Source organism: Peromyscus maniculatus, chromosome 20 (assembly GCF_049852395.1).
Source record: "Peromyscus maniculatus bairdii isolate BWxNUB_F1_BW_parent chromosome 20, HU_Pman_BW_mat_3.1, whole genome shotgun sequence".
Taxonomy (NCBI): Eukaryota; Metazoa; Chordata; class Mammalia; order Rodentia; family Cricetidae; genus Peromyscus; species Peromyscus maniculatus.
This window is the reverse complement of record NC_134871.1, coordinates 64,236,557-64,250,884: the sequence shown is the minus strand read 5'-3', so window position 1 is coordinate 64,250,884 and position 14,328 is coordinate 64,236,557. Positions and strand designations below refer to the sequence as shown.

General features: G+C 40.2%; 1 protein-coding gene and 1 pseudogene across 1 annotated transcript in view; one reads left to right on the top strand and one right to left on the bottom strand.

The window, feature by feature from the left end:
- Tmem117 (transmembrane protein 117) overlaps positions 1–14,328 on the bottom strand; it is a 446,256-nt gene that overhangs the window by 367,557 nt on the left and 64,371 nt on the right. The window lies entirely within an intron of this gene.
- Positions 9,693–10,294, top strand: LOC102923588 (large ribosomal subunit protein uL23 pseudogene; annotated as a pseudogene).

Sequence of the window (14,328 nt, the reverse complement as noted above, 5' to 3'; positions counted from 1 at the left end):
CTTGCAATCAGAATTCCGTTAAGACTCTAAATGTGAATTTATTTTTCAATGTCTATTTATGTCAAAAATTCACTAACAGACTGATTTTATACCAGTGATTTAGGAGTGCTCTGCAAATAATGTGCTGTGAATTAACCATGTGCTGCTGAAATAATACAAAGTTAGTAAAAGTAGAAATGTGATGGACCCATTACACGGTCATCACCAAGGTCACTGGCAGTAATTCCAGGCATTAGATACATCAGTGTAAAATGGCAGGTTAGCAGGGTTGGAACTCACTGGAAGAGCACAGCACATGGTCAGCCTTGGTGTGATACAATGGTGGAGTAAAATCACATCAAACCTCCCCTGAAGCAACTTCAAGATTAACTCGATAAACAACTACCAAATGCCAGAAACAGGTATCCACGGATGCCATCAACTGAACGGCCCCACAAATGACTTTCCCATACAATCTAATCAAACCCAGAACCTCGAAAGTACATGAGGATGTCTGATGAGCACACACAGTCTCTGCCCGGCAAGGTGACCGTGCACATTGTTTAACTGGATCACCAGTGTCATAATTACTCTCCTGGCATAAAGATTAATGGTGGTCCCATCATTTCTTCCTAGTGGTGTTGGTTTGGGCAATAAATTCCAGTCAACTACTATCCACAACAGATTGGTTCTAGAGCCTTCCATGAGTACCAAAACGCATGTAAGCTCAAGTCCGTTACATAAAATAGCATGGCATTGGCATGTACCCCACACAGATCCTCTCATGCACTTTTAATCTTCTCCAGATTTCTTATGATCCCTTAACTGTGAGAATAGTTGCTATATTGCTTAGGGGGAAATGACCAGGGGGTGGGGGGGAATCCTGTATGTGTTCAGTACAGGTGCAATGTTTTTCACATATTTTATATTCATTGTTGACTGAATCTGCAAATGTGGAATCCACAGACACATAGAGCTAGTGTATGCCACTACTGCTACAGACCACAGAATCCACAACCTTCTAATGCTTTCTACTAGGAGAATCTCAGGTGGTAAGAGGCTTTGTGGAACAATAAAGGAAAATACATCAGTAAGAGATGTAGTCAAAATTATTTTCAGTTTGATCCTATGTATCTTTATAAATCTAAATGCACCCTTATTTTTATAATAAAATAATCTTGTTCTATATGGACTATCACCTTCATTATGACAAAGCGATTTAAAAATATAGCTTAGTTATTCAAGTGGCATCCAAACCATTATGTGTTGAGTGGGGGTGGAAGGGTACAGATATTAAGAGCTTACAAAACTTAGACAAAGCCAACTGGAGTTATCTGTTAGGTGTGCCTAATCTGCAACCCACAGGCCACATGCAGCCAAGGGTAGCTCTGAGCAGGGCCCAATACAAAGTCGTCAGTGTCCTTAAAACCTTATGGAATGTTTTACAATTGTTTTCAGAACTTGCATGGTTCTCAAGCCCAGATTTTTTTAGATGACAAGGTAGTGTTACAATGTCAAAAGGGTTAGACACACTGGTGAGAATATAAAAACTTGTCCTAAAAAGATAATAGGTGTAGAACCTCTAAGTTGGCATACAGTCCCAACAAGACTAATAATCTCACCCCAGGTAAAACGAGCCCTCAAATGCTGTAGAAGATACAGGTAGGCAAGTGCAAGAGAGAGTTCGGAGGAGCTACTCAGCTTCTTGGCTTTGCGGCTGATGTGTTTGCATCACTGGAAGAGAAATGAGTACATCCTGTCTACTCACTACTTGCTGTGGTTCGAATACGAACTGTCCCCCACACACCCATGTGATGGGTCACTGTTTTTGGAGCTGGTACCAACATTGGGAGGTGGGGTCTGGTTGAAAGCAGTGGGTGATACAAGGGGTATGAACTTGAAGGGTGCACCTGGTCCTGAGTCCCTCCCTCACTCTTGCTTCCTGTGGTGGCCTGCTCTGCTCTCCTCTCTTCCTCCTCACCATGATGCTCAGACTCGCCACAGCCCCACTGCCCTGGATTTAGCCAACTATGGACCAAACCTCTGAAACCCTGAACAATAAGCCCCTTCCTGCTTTTCAACTGTTTCTCCCAGGTATTGTCACTGAGTGAAATACAAACACTCTGCCAGACTTTTAAAAATCATGACTCTGGATCCCTTTCCTTCCAAAGTATTTCTCCCACGAGGCATGTGTGATGAAAGGCCCTCAGAGGAGATGGAACGGGAGTGCTTGTGTTTCCAGATGAGATAGTGGTAGACCCACTAAATGGAGGTTGGTAGCACGGGAGATAGGATGGGTTCAAGGAGGCTTCTAGGTCTGTAGGAGACACAAAGGCTGAGGTCTTCTGGGGAGAGATTCATTGGAGATGATATAGAAATGCAGGAAAGGTCAAGGGTTCAAGGGTCACAGCCTTGGAAATCCAGAGTGTTAGACTGAGCAAGTCTCCAGGGAAGGGGACCACAAGCCTTCAGTAAGAGTGCAATGATCAGGATGACCCACAGCACCTTGAGGAGGGTGATGGTGGCAAGGAGGTGGTCAGGGACATCACCGGCCGCAGAGAATGGCAGGAGTGGTGGAATGGCAAACGCAAATGGAAGGGGTTCGTCTCAGGATGTTCTGTGCACCTGAGAGGTCTCAAAGGCTTCAGCAACAGAGAAGCAATCTGAAAATTACCAGTATTGGGTCAATACTTCCCTAAGGTCTTGAGTCACTGCTTCGAACGGAAGTCCTTGCCCTGTTCAGGGCTTCAAGTAAGTGAGAAATTAACTTTTCTGCCGTCATTGCCTATTTCTGAAGATATTATTAACATGCCAGTGTCATCTGGCCAGATAGAAGGCAGCTGAGAAGTCAGACGAGAAGCAAGTTTAAATAGCCCAAATGAAAACTTTCTTCCCCCCACCTTTCTCTGTACTCATGGCTGAAGGAATACACGGCAAAACATTTCTGCTGAACAGAAGACTGGTGGGCAAATTACAGCCTACATTGTTCTCACTGAGACTACGCGGCTATGGGAGACCGAAGACCCACACTTTACACAGCCATGGCCTGACCTGTATACACTATACCATCTATGCACTGCAGTGAAGTGAGGACCATGATTCTCTTTTCTGCCTGTTTCTGTTCATGCTGCCATGATTTGAACATGGTTGGATACCCCCCCCAAAAAAAAAAACTCATAGAAATTTAATTCCTACTTTAATAGCATTGAGAGATGCTGCGGTCTTTAAGAGATGATTAAGTTGTTAGGGGAGATTAGTGCCTGGGGCCTGGGTTAATTCTCTCAAGACTGGATTAGTAACTATGAGATAGGTTGTTACAAAATGAAGACACTCTGCATGGTTTGTTTGCTTTGTACATGTCCAACTGCTCTCGGCATTTCAAAGCAGCATGAGCTATTCCAAAGCTGAGGAATACAATGTTCCTGGATTTCTCAGCTTCTGAAATCATGAAGCAAAAATAATCTCCACTCTTTATAAATCATCTTGTCCTCAGTGTTCTTTTAACAGCCACGGAAAATGCACTAAGACACCACAGTGCCTGGAACATACTACCTCTTAAATAAATGTTGGTCCAGTTGCTAGGAGGTAGAACACAAACAATACCCGTATTGTATGAGACTCTATATTTCTACATCTGCCCTCCTCCTGCCCTGCTCCCCGAGCCCTACAGAGATTTCCTCAGCTGTCCCCACCTCCCTCCACCTCAGATCTCCTCATATACCAGCTTCTTCTGAAGCACCATTCATTCCTATTTAACACGAAACTCCAATTTCCTTATCAGACTTTCCAACATCCTGATTTCCTGTACACCCTATATGTGTTTTACATGTCCTTTGAAAAACCCCAACTGTAGTTCAGAACTACAGTCTGCTTTCACTGATTCTGTTAAAGTACTGTGGGGAGGGGTTGGGCTACATGACTAGGTTGACCACCACTCACGGCATTGGCCCATGATCTCCAATCCCAGGTGCCACAGCCTGGAACAGCCATTCAGTAACGGTTGTCACTGTGCTTGCCACCTTTTCCTATTTTTCTCCTTAGCATCTGTGTCAACGTTCACCTCTTCACTCTCAGGATATGATACTTATCCCAGACTCAATAACAATGGCCATTAAACATGATTACTCTCAACTCCGCGCCCACTCACACTCATCCACTCTCTACTTTCAAGGGCATTCCTTCTTCCTTCTCTTGTTTCTCGGAGGATTCAAAACTGTTCTCCAAAAAGACCTCACCTAACGCCTTTTCAGAAGTGCTAGCCACTCTCTCAGGAACTGGCCACAGCTATCTATTCTCTCTTTTGTAAACTCAATCGCTCCCTTTTTCCTCATCTTTTTTCCTCTGCCCCCAAAATCTCATTCACCCTAAAAACAATGCTTGCTTGTTTTCATGTCCTTAAACTACATTCATTCTCCTTGTCTTTTTATCCAGATTTCATGAAAAGAAATGATCACCACACCCACTCCCTGAGATCTAATTGGCCATGCAAACACAGCACTGGCATTGTTCTGGCAAATGCTCACGGCACTCACCACCACCCACTGCAGAAACAATACTCTGGGCTTTAATTTACTGGGCATCTTGGCTGTGTATGGCGATGTCCTTTGAATGTTGCATTTTCTTGACTTCCCTATCAGCAAGCACAGTTTGTCCTTTTCCTATGTTTGTAACTATCATTGGTAACTATTTTATTTAGGTATCTCCTCTTCTACTTGCCCCATAAATGATGGTATGCTCCCATGATCTGTCACCAGGCTTGTCTTCATAACAGCCCATGATCGTATCCAGTCTCCTGAGTCCAGCATCCATGTCCCAGGAGAGACCTTTCCACCTCAGCTTCTGCCCAGACTCATCCTGGATGGACTACTGGAAAAATCAAACTCAGCACATGAAAGAAAACAAATTCCAAATCCCCAATCCTTGTCCCAACAACAAATTGTCCAGATCTCTAGCCTGGTTTTTGTCATCCTTAAATCTGCTTTTGACCTCACTCTTTAATCATTTTCAAAACAATCCACAATAGAATTCATCTTTTCCTTGCTCAACAGTCCTATTATTTTACTCTTCTTTTCCACATATAGTTTTGCACTGATTTTTGATGAAACTATTCCAACACCTTCCCAGTTGGCCTTTCTAACTTTAGACTTTCCCATCTCAAGCACACCTTCCACACAGTCAGTAGACCTAATTGAAACATAAATGTAGCCACATCCTCCTTCATTTGAACCTTCCAGTGATCAGTTCTTCCCCTTCAGGGTAAAAAATCTCAGCTTTTGCACATGGTCTACAAGGCATCTGTTGGCTGACCAGCAAGCTTCCTGGTCACCGCTCCCCATCTTCCACTCTGCTTCCCCTAGCACCAATCAGGTTTTAGCTTTTTATGTTTGCGTTGAACCCTCTGCCTGGGTATTTTTCCTTTTCCACAGGCCACCAATTCCTATCCTTCCTACAAGCCTTAAGGTCAGTCATGCCGTCTGGGTCATCTTCCTTGGTTAGTATTTTATATAGTGGAGTAGTACGCCAAAGGCACTTCTGGAATAGGCTTGCTAAGGAGACAGCAAGCTCCTGTCAGTGCTGACAAGACTGAATGGTCCTTTTCCAGATATATCACAAGGGATTGGATTGCATGATGATTCAAGTCTAGTTTCATTTTAGAGACCAGATGGTTTGTTTGATCAATGAGAGATTACCTCAACACCTGTCAACTTTGGAGACTGCTAGCCTTTGAAAATAATTGCCCTTGTCCCTTAAGGATGTATTCTTCCTCATGCTTCCTCTGCCACTGCATATCTCTCCAGTATATTAAATGAACCTGAAGTAACACAGTGATAATAGTCTCTAAAGATGTAGTTATATTTAACATTTTAATATTAAAAACTTGACTAAATCTGAGCCTTATTTCTTATCACTAGAAAAAGAATATGAAAGATAGAATTAAATTGGATCACCACACTTGAGCATTATTTGAAATCTGCTTTTAATCAGACTAAAATGAGTATATAAAATATTTGTTACAAATTTGTGTGAATTTACAGTTTCTAACAAGGTAATTTTTCCTTAAAAGTTAACTAATTGAAACAACACAACAAAAATAACTAAAAGAAGAGAACTGAGGCCCACCAGGAGAGCTTCTTCTTGCGCACATGACCCTGACTCAACCACCCCTTCCAAAACATAAAACTTATGGCAACAAAGATTTTCTAACACACACACACACACACACACACACACACACACACACACACACACACACACACACCCCAGAGTACCATTAGGGAAAAGGGATTTTCTAGTTAGACACACACAACTTTAAAAAATAAGTATAACATCATAAGACCTGTATTCCCAAAGAGTGCTATTCCATTAGTCTTCAGATCAAATCTTGATGTTTCTTACACATAAAGAGAATCCAAAAACATCAAACAGATGGTTAGCACCCCTCATTAGGAGTAGGAGCTTATTCATAAAATACTCTTATTCACTTCGTTTGACAGAAAATCAAACATAGAGAATTGAAATATAATTCCACACAGACTAAAAATATTTTTACAGTTTATAATTCAAATGAGATTCTAAAAATGACAGAACCATTAGAAACCCATAAAAAATGATAACTAGTGCCTCAGATGTGGTGCTTGATGCAGATTTCAGGTCTAAGCATTAAGAGAAAAGTATAGTAAAATATGAATATCCTAAATAAACACATATTGACAAAAATATTGTCAATAAAAGACAGTAGTAAGTCTTACATTTTATTAAAAGTCCAAATATTGATCACTTCCATTAAACCTTTGCACTAATCATTCAGCTTAAATAAATTATTTATTGTTGTTCAACAGGAAATATCATGCTGATATTACTTCTCCTTCATTAAAGACACAGCTGTGGCTATCCAATGTGAGAATGGGAAATCCACAGTGCCTCCCAACAGGCAGTCCACTTAATTGTTCATATAAATATCATACTCTAGAATTATGATCAAATCAATTTTGTCTCTGTTTTATAGACATGGTCCATGTATAATCATAGGAAATGGTACATTCAGGTCAAAAGCCTCCATATAATGTCAATTTCATGTTGTTCAAACTGGCAAAACAAAACAAAGCACCTCAGATTCAAAACAATTACATTAAAAGCACAATTATATCAACAGTTAATAACAAAAACTATTTTTATCTATTCTGTTACTTCAAGTGAAAGTAGGTAAAAGGCTTTCTGAAATGTCAGATGTGTTAAAATTGGCAATGGGAGTAGAAATTATAGGTTGAAATTCTCAAAAATCAGTATCATTACTATCATTGAATTCTTATGCCTTCATTTTACTAATAGCAATTTTGGAAAACAATGATCTATTTTTTAAAAACTAGCTTTTTGTTTACTATCATTAATCTAACCAAAAGGTAGGCTTCAGGCATATCCAGTTGATTCACAGTGCAACTGACTAAAAGGAAGGTTTCAGGCATGTGCAGTCTATTCATACTGCAACCTAATGCTGTCCTCTACAAAGTCCACACTTGAGAACTGCACAGTCAAGTTACTGAATATGAATCACGATTCTGCACTAGGATGCTATCCTGGGGTGCATCAGACCTGTGAGCAACATGATTTCCACAATTTCTAGCAATCCTGACTATCCACCAGGTCCCTGGTCATCACAAGGAGGAAAGAAAGGGAGGTCTGTCATCCCTGAACATAATTCGTTGACAGGAGAAGTCAGGTCAGAGGCCAGGTTTCGGCCACACCCCCGACACCTCCAATATTCCTGTTGCCAGTACCTCTGTGCTCAGGGTTGTCAGACTCGGACTTTCATCCTGAACCTAGTTCCATTCACCACCGTCCTCTGTGTAGACAGATGCTTTACTACCTGCAAACTCACTGTTCTCACTGCACAGTCTTCTTACAGAGTTGAAAAGCAGATACATTAAAAACTCTGTAACAGAAATGTAACTGTAGAAGCACCAACTGTATAGAATTGGACTTACAGCAGCTGCAATCTGCTCTTTAATCTGCAATAATGTTGCAGCACGATGGATTTCAACTCCCTTGTCTGATAAATGAGAAAGTGAAAATGCAAATGTGCTCCCACATTGGCCACACAAAAATTTTAAGGCAATGTCAAGGACTTTTAATGTCTTTTAAGGTGGTTTAGAAAAAATAAATCAACTGTTTGCTTCTTAAACTAAGAGTAAAGACATTTTGATTTGGGCAATTTTCTAAGCCCCGGTTAAAAAGTACAGTGAAAAATTGGGATGCAGCATCATGTAGCAATCAAAACAAAAAATGAGATATCTTCCCTTTGAGTGAAATTAAAAGCATCCAGTCCCCAAAAAGCAAGTCCATCATCCCCACTACTTATAAGTCAGTCCAAAGTGAGTAAGACTCTATAGGAGTCTATGATTTCATTAAAAACTATTTTTTTCTGCTTAATCTGAACTCCAAAGTTGAAAAAATAATTTAAACACCATACATGTTGTGTCAGTATGGTCCCATATGGCAGATTCCTTAACTCTTGCATAATTATGACTGATTTCTACCTCCTCCTGGGTTCTGCTCTAGAATACATTAAATCGTTTGGAAATAGTGTTTCTTGTTTCCTGTAAGTTTTCCTGAACATATGCACTGTACATGGTGCTGCATCACAGCACAGCACTTTTGTATACTGTCATTCTTTAAGATCTGTAAACACACCAGATCAGAGAAGCTGGGATCAAAGATGGCAGACAGCGCAGGAGGACCATCTGCCCACGTCTCCAGGGAATACACTTGGAGAAGCTGCATAAACACTCTCAGAAAAGGTGGATGCTCGCTGGAAAAATCTCCAGTTTAATAGGAAAATAAAATAAGAACAAAACTGAAAAGGAACAAAACAAAGTCCATAGCAGCCAGACTGGCATAGCCTAGGGAGCTCCCCACTCCGCGTGAGTGGAGTGACGAGAGCATAGTATTCTCAGTAACAGATGTTTGAAAGAGAGAAGAAAGAGAGAGAAGAAAGGAGACAAAAATTAGAAATGGCAGCAGCAGGAGGAGGAAAGAGATGCTAGGGAAACCCTCTCCATAGGCACTGGCCCGGAGCCACAGTGAGATGCTTTCAGTAAAAGGCCTGCTGAAGATGCTGCTTGGCGAGCCCAGACTCTCCAGGAACTGAACTGTCAGAAGTTCTGAGCAACTGTTGTAGACTGCACACTGCATGCTGAAACCTAGTCAACCGAATAACCCTGGTGTGGGGTAAAACTCCGAGCAAGGACTTTAATGTAGGAGGTGAAACTCTCAAACCAGAAGAAGGAAAAGTACAGGAAACATTTCAAGACCTAAGCAAGGACTTTGTGAATAGGTCACAAGTCACTCAGGAAATAATGCTGACAACTGATAAATGGGACTGAAAAGCTCTTATAGAGCAAAGGAGTAATTAGTCAAGTAAAAAAGGCAGCCTGTAGAAATGGGAGAAAATCTTTCTGGTGAGACTAGCATATTTTGCTTAATATGACTATCTGCAGTTGCTGCTACTTGACGTTAAGCAGTATAATTTCATTGTAGCCTTCATGGTAGAAATGTCCACTGCACAGATACCACAACTTCTTCATCCACACCTCTGTTGTCCAACAAGAGAAAATCTGTACATCTGGCAGAAGAAAAGTAGATAGAAAGAATCAAAAAACCAACAAGAAATCAAACCACCCAATCAATTAATGTACAAATGAAATGAGTAGATCTCAAAAAATGAAATTTAAATGGTCAATAAATACAAAAAAATTAATTAAATCACTTTTCGCCAAGATGGCGCCGAAAGCGAAGAAGGAAGCTCCTGCCCCTCCCAAAGCCGAAGCCAAAGCGAAGGCCTTGAAAGCCAAGAAGACAGTGCTGAAAGGCGTCCACAGCCACAAAAAGAAGATCCGCACGTCACCCATGTTCCAGAGGCCCAAGACCCTGCGGCTCCGGAGGCAGCCCAAATATCCTCGAAAGGGTGCACCCAGGAGAAACAAGCTTGACCACCATGCCATCATCAAATTCCCCCTGACCACTGAGTCAGTCCTGGAGAAGACAGGACTGACTTCAACACACTTGTGTTCATTGTGGATGTCAAGGCCAACAAGCACCAGATCAAACAGGCTGTGAAGAAACTCTATGACATCGATGTGGCCAAAGTCAACACTCTGATAAGGCCTGATGGAGAGAAGAAGGTGTATGTTCGGTTGGCTCTTGACTATGATGCTCTGGATGTTGCCAATAAAATTGGGATCATCTAAACTGATTCCAGCTGGCTAATTCTAAATATACTTTTTCACCATAAATAAAAAAAATTAATTAAATCTCACTAGCCACCAGAGAAACACAAAACAAAAGTAGAATAAGTTTCCCTCTTGCTTCCGTAAATATGGTAATCTTCATGGAAACAATAGCAACAGATATTGATAAGGATATGAAAAGAGGGACCCCTGAGACAGGACTGGGTCCCTTACAAAACTGAAAATTGATATATCACAGGACCCAGACATATCACTTCTGAGCACTTACCTGAAAGACTCCAAATCAATATTTCACAGAGATACTTGCTCATCTGTTGTGGGAACCCACAGAGGCTTTCTAAAGAGAAATTACTCAGGGTCAGAGAATTTGAGCTTGATTTACCCAGCAGAACTGCATAATGGGATGACTTGACCACGGGCGTGTTTACCAGGTGTTTGGAAGGGTCTACACTTGGCTACACAGTGTACTTTGATCTTGCAAGAGGGAGGTCTTTTGCCTCTCCCCTTGGCATATTATAAAAATGATGGGTTATATGTTTCTGTATGCTGTGAATATGTGGTGTTCTGATTGGCTGATAAATAAAGCTGTTTGGCCTATAACAAGGCAGCTTAGAGACAGGTGGAAAATCCAAACGGAGAGACAGGAAGAAGGCAAGGAGAAACACCAGTGAGCCACCCAATGAGCAGCATGTAATGGGATGCAGGTAAAGCCTGTAATCACACATTGGCTAGAAGCTGGATAATAGGAAAAAACTACAGAATTAAAACAGCCTATATACTTTAAAGATGTGTTGACCTCAGAATGGAAACCAGAATATGTGTTACATTGGGGACAGGGATTTGCTTTTGTTTCTACAGGAGAAGATAAGCTGCGGGTACCATCAAAATTGATAAAGGTTTGATTTGAACAAGAGAGCCTTCTTAATTAGAAGAGGTGATAGTTTATCAACCAGCATGACCATCCAATTTAAATTAACTTATATCACTAACAAATGCTTTTCATTTAATCAGATATAACTTGCCAATAGGGAACCTCCCCAAAGTTAGGCTTGGGGGAGGGTTTTTGTTTTTGTCTTTCAGGAGAATGAAGGCTAAGAAATCTGAAGAACACTGGACAAATGAGACATCTGAAGAAAAAGGACAAAATCATCCAGAATAAATGTCCCAAGAAAAACAGTAAATTGGCCTATTGGTTTATCATCTATAAAATTTCACAAGTCTTCCTAAATGTTTGCTTCTGCTCTTCTCTACAGACACTTAACACAAATGGTCTTTTTGTAGCCCCAGTTCAATTAAAAATTAAAGCTGGGTTAGCCGGGCAGTGGTGGCGCACGCCTTTAATCCCAGCACTAAGGAGGCAGAGCCAGGTGGATCTCTGTGAGTTCAAGGCAGCCTGGGTTACCAAGTGAGTTCCAGGAAAGGAGCAAAGCTACACAGAGAAACCCTGTCTCGGAAAACCAAAAAAAAAAAAAAAAAAAAAAAAAAAAAATTAAAGCTGGCTTTGGAGTTAGAGAAAGACTCTCTCCTTCTCTAAACCCAAGCATGTTGTTAGAAAGAAAATGCAAATTCTCTGTATCGTGTCCGAAGAAAGAGCCATCTGATATGGGACAGTAGAAAACCAAAATTAAAGGACTATTCTATTGCCACTAATCTCAGTTCTTTGGTTCTATTTTGATTCTTTAAACTTTTCTTAAGGTATGAATTTTATTTCAAAATGTATAAGACTAATATATATATTTTAAACTTTTATTATGATATTAATGGTCATATAGAGTACTAACTAATTCCAGAAAAAAAGCTGCCTATACATGTTTTTGTGTTGAAGTCTCTATCAGTTTTTCTGCAGGGAATCATGACCAGGCCTAACAGCGAATTTGAAGTTTCCAGAAAGATGATGGGGCCCCACAACGATGATTCCACATGGACAACAATAATACTACTAAGCTGACAAACATCTCCAAAAGATCAGCTTTGGAATACAAACCGCTCGGGACAATTTGAAGATGGCTAGCTGAGATGATCCAGCCTCACAAACGATTTGAGCGAGGACTTGAGATAAGCCCTGTACTTTTGCATTATGCAGAAACTAGACAACAAATGATATAGCTACCTCCCCTGAAACTTGATAATTAACCCAAAAATTTTCTTTTCAGGATGCCCTAAAGATTCCTTCACCCACAAATAGCAGGAAATAATTTTAAGAACATGAGGCCCATATTCCCAAGAGGTGTGGCTGGTGGGTTTTGGTCTTTAAATGGGTTTTGGGTTTAGAATAATTGTCATTGTTTAGGAGGGTTGGTTACAAGTTGTTATTGTTAGTGGTCAGGAAAGAGGCTAAACAAAGGAGATTAGATTTAAAGTTCTGTTTGAAAAAGAAAAAGAAAAAATAAGATATAGATAAGAGGTAGATTATCTACTCTGAAAGAAAAGAGATATAGAAATGATAGAATAATGGGTAGATTATTGAATCTACTTTTAAAAGACAACTACTAGTTTAAATACTTTACTTTGGATTGGATTGTTATATATTGTATACAAATTATATATATTGAGATTGAGGTTGTTAGAAAATGCTGTATGTATATTTCTAATCTTGTTCAGGATAGTGTACCCATACAGTTCATTTAACAATGTAATGCAGTTTGCTAACCCTTGAATGTTAATATTACCAACTATTAGGATATAAAAATGAAAGTTAGTAGTCAGACATTACAATCAAACTTGTAGTCATATTAGGTATGTTTTCAAGGTTGAGCAGATATATTTTAGATAGGTCATCTTCAAATCCTTCAGAGATCTACAGAATATGGCATTTAAAATGTTTTAGTAACATACATTTTTTTCTTTTTTTATGACTATGAGACATGTCTGTTCCTGGCTGCACCAATCCACTTCAGAAAAGATATGGGCATTGAAGAAACTGCATATGGAGTCAACTTTCACTGTGACAAAAGTTAGCCACTGGACGAAAAAGTGCTCTCACATCGACTGATTAGTATGTCATCCAAAGTGGACAAACAGGACACAAAACAAAGGACTACCGATCCTTGCCAAGACAATTGTGGTTGCTACTTTGGCAGAAGGTGTCCTCTGAAGCCAGGACAATATGGCACCATCACTGAAGTGGCTTTACAATCCAGAAAAGGTACAGCGCCTCTTTCTTCGAAGGCAGCTGAACAGGCAGTGGACCGATGGCTTCTGGTGTGTAGTGGAACAGTAGCTGAAACAGTTATTCTTGAAGGAGAAACTAGGCTGATGGAATCTAACCTCTCAATGGTAGACTGGCATTTAATAAAGGAGATGAAGCCACCCACAAGCCGAGAAGAATAGGCAGCCGAATTCCAAAAACACCAGCAATTTCCAGAATTTAAAATCCTGTCATGACAGGACACTGGCAGAATTCAAATTTATCTGGTACATGGAATGTGAGGTTAAGCTGTAGGTCTTGTGTACACCCTACTTCACAAATGAGTCTGTCAGATACAATAAGCCCGTAGGCCGAAGATGATGCCCCAACGTGCAGAGAAACCTCGGGTGACTGTCCAGGTAGCTAGCTATTTCTGTCATAACTCATTTTTTGGAAGTCACTTGTTTGCACTTCCTGTTTTACTGGGTAATATTATTTCCTTCTCAGGTCTATGAGAGAGTTGAAGATTAGATAGTTGTAGTTACAGTTTTCCTTGTTAAGAAATTCAGAAAAGAAATGCACTAAGAGGTGTTGTGTATAAGTTTGAAAGACATCATAAGATAGTTTTCTGTTGGTAATACAAGATAGGATAGAAAGTGAATTAGGTACATTTTGGACTCACCAAAATAGGATAAACAATGGAGTATTTTCTCTGAATTTGTCAATGCAAATGGATGAGACATTTTTGATGTATTTATTGCTTGTATATATTGTATATAGTTATTATAGTTATTGCATATAGTTTTTCTTATATTAATTACAACTTTTTATTTTTTTTATTTTTTTATTTTTTTTTTTTTTGGTTTTTCGAGACAGGGTTTCTCTGTGTAGCTTTGCGCCTTTCCTGGAACTCACTTGGTAGCCCAGGCTGGCCTCGAACTCACAGAGATCCGCCTGCCTCTGCCTCCCAAGTGCTGG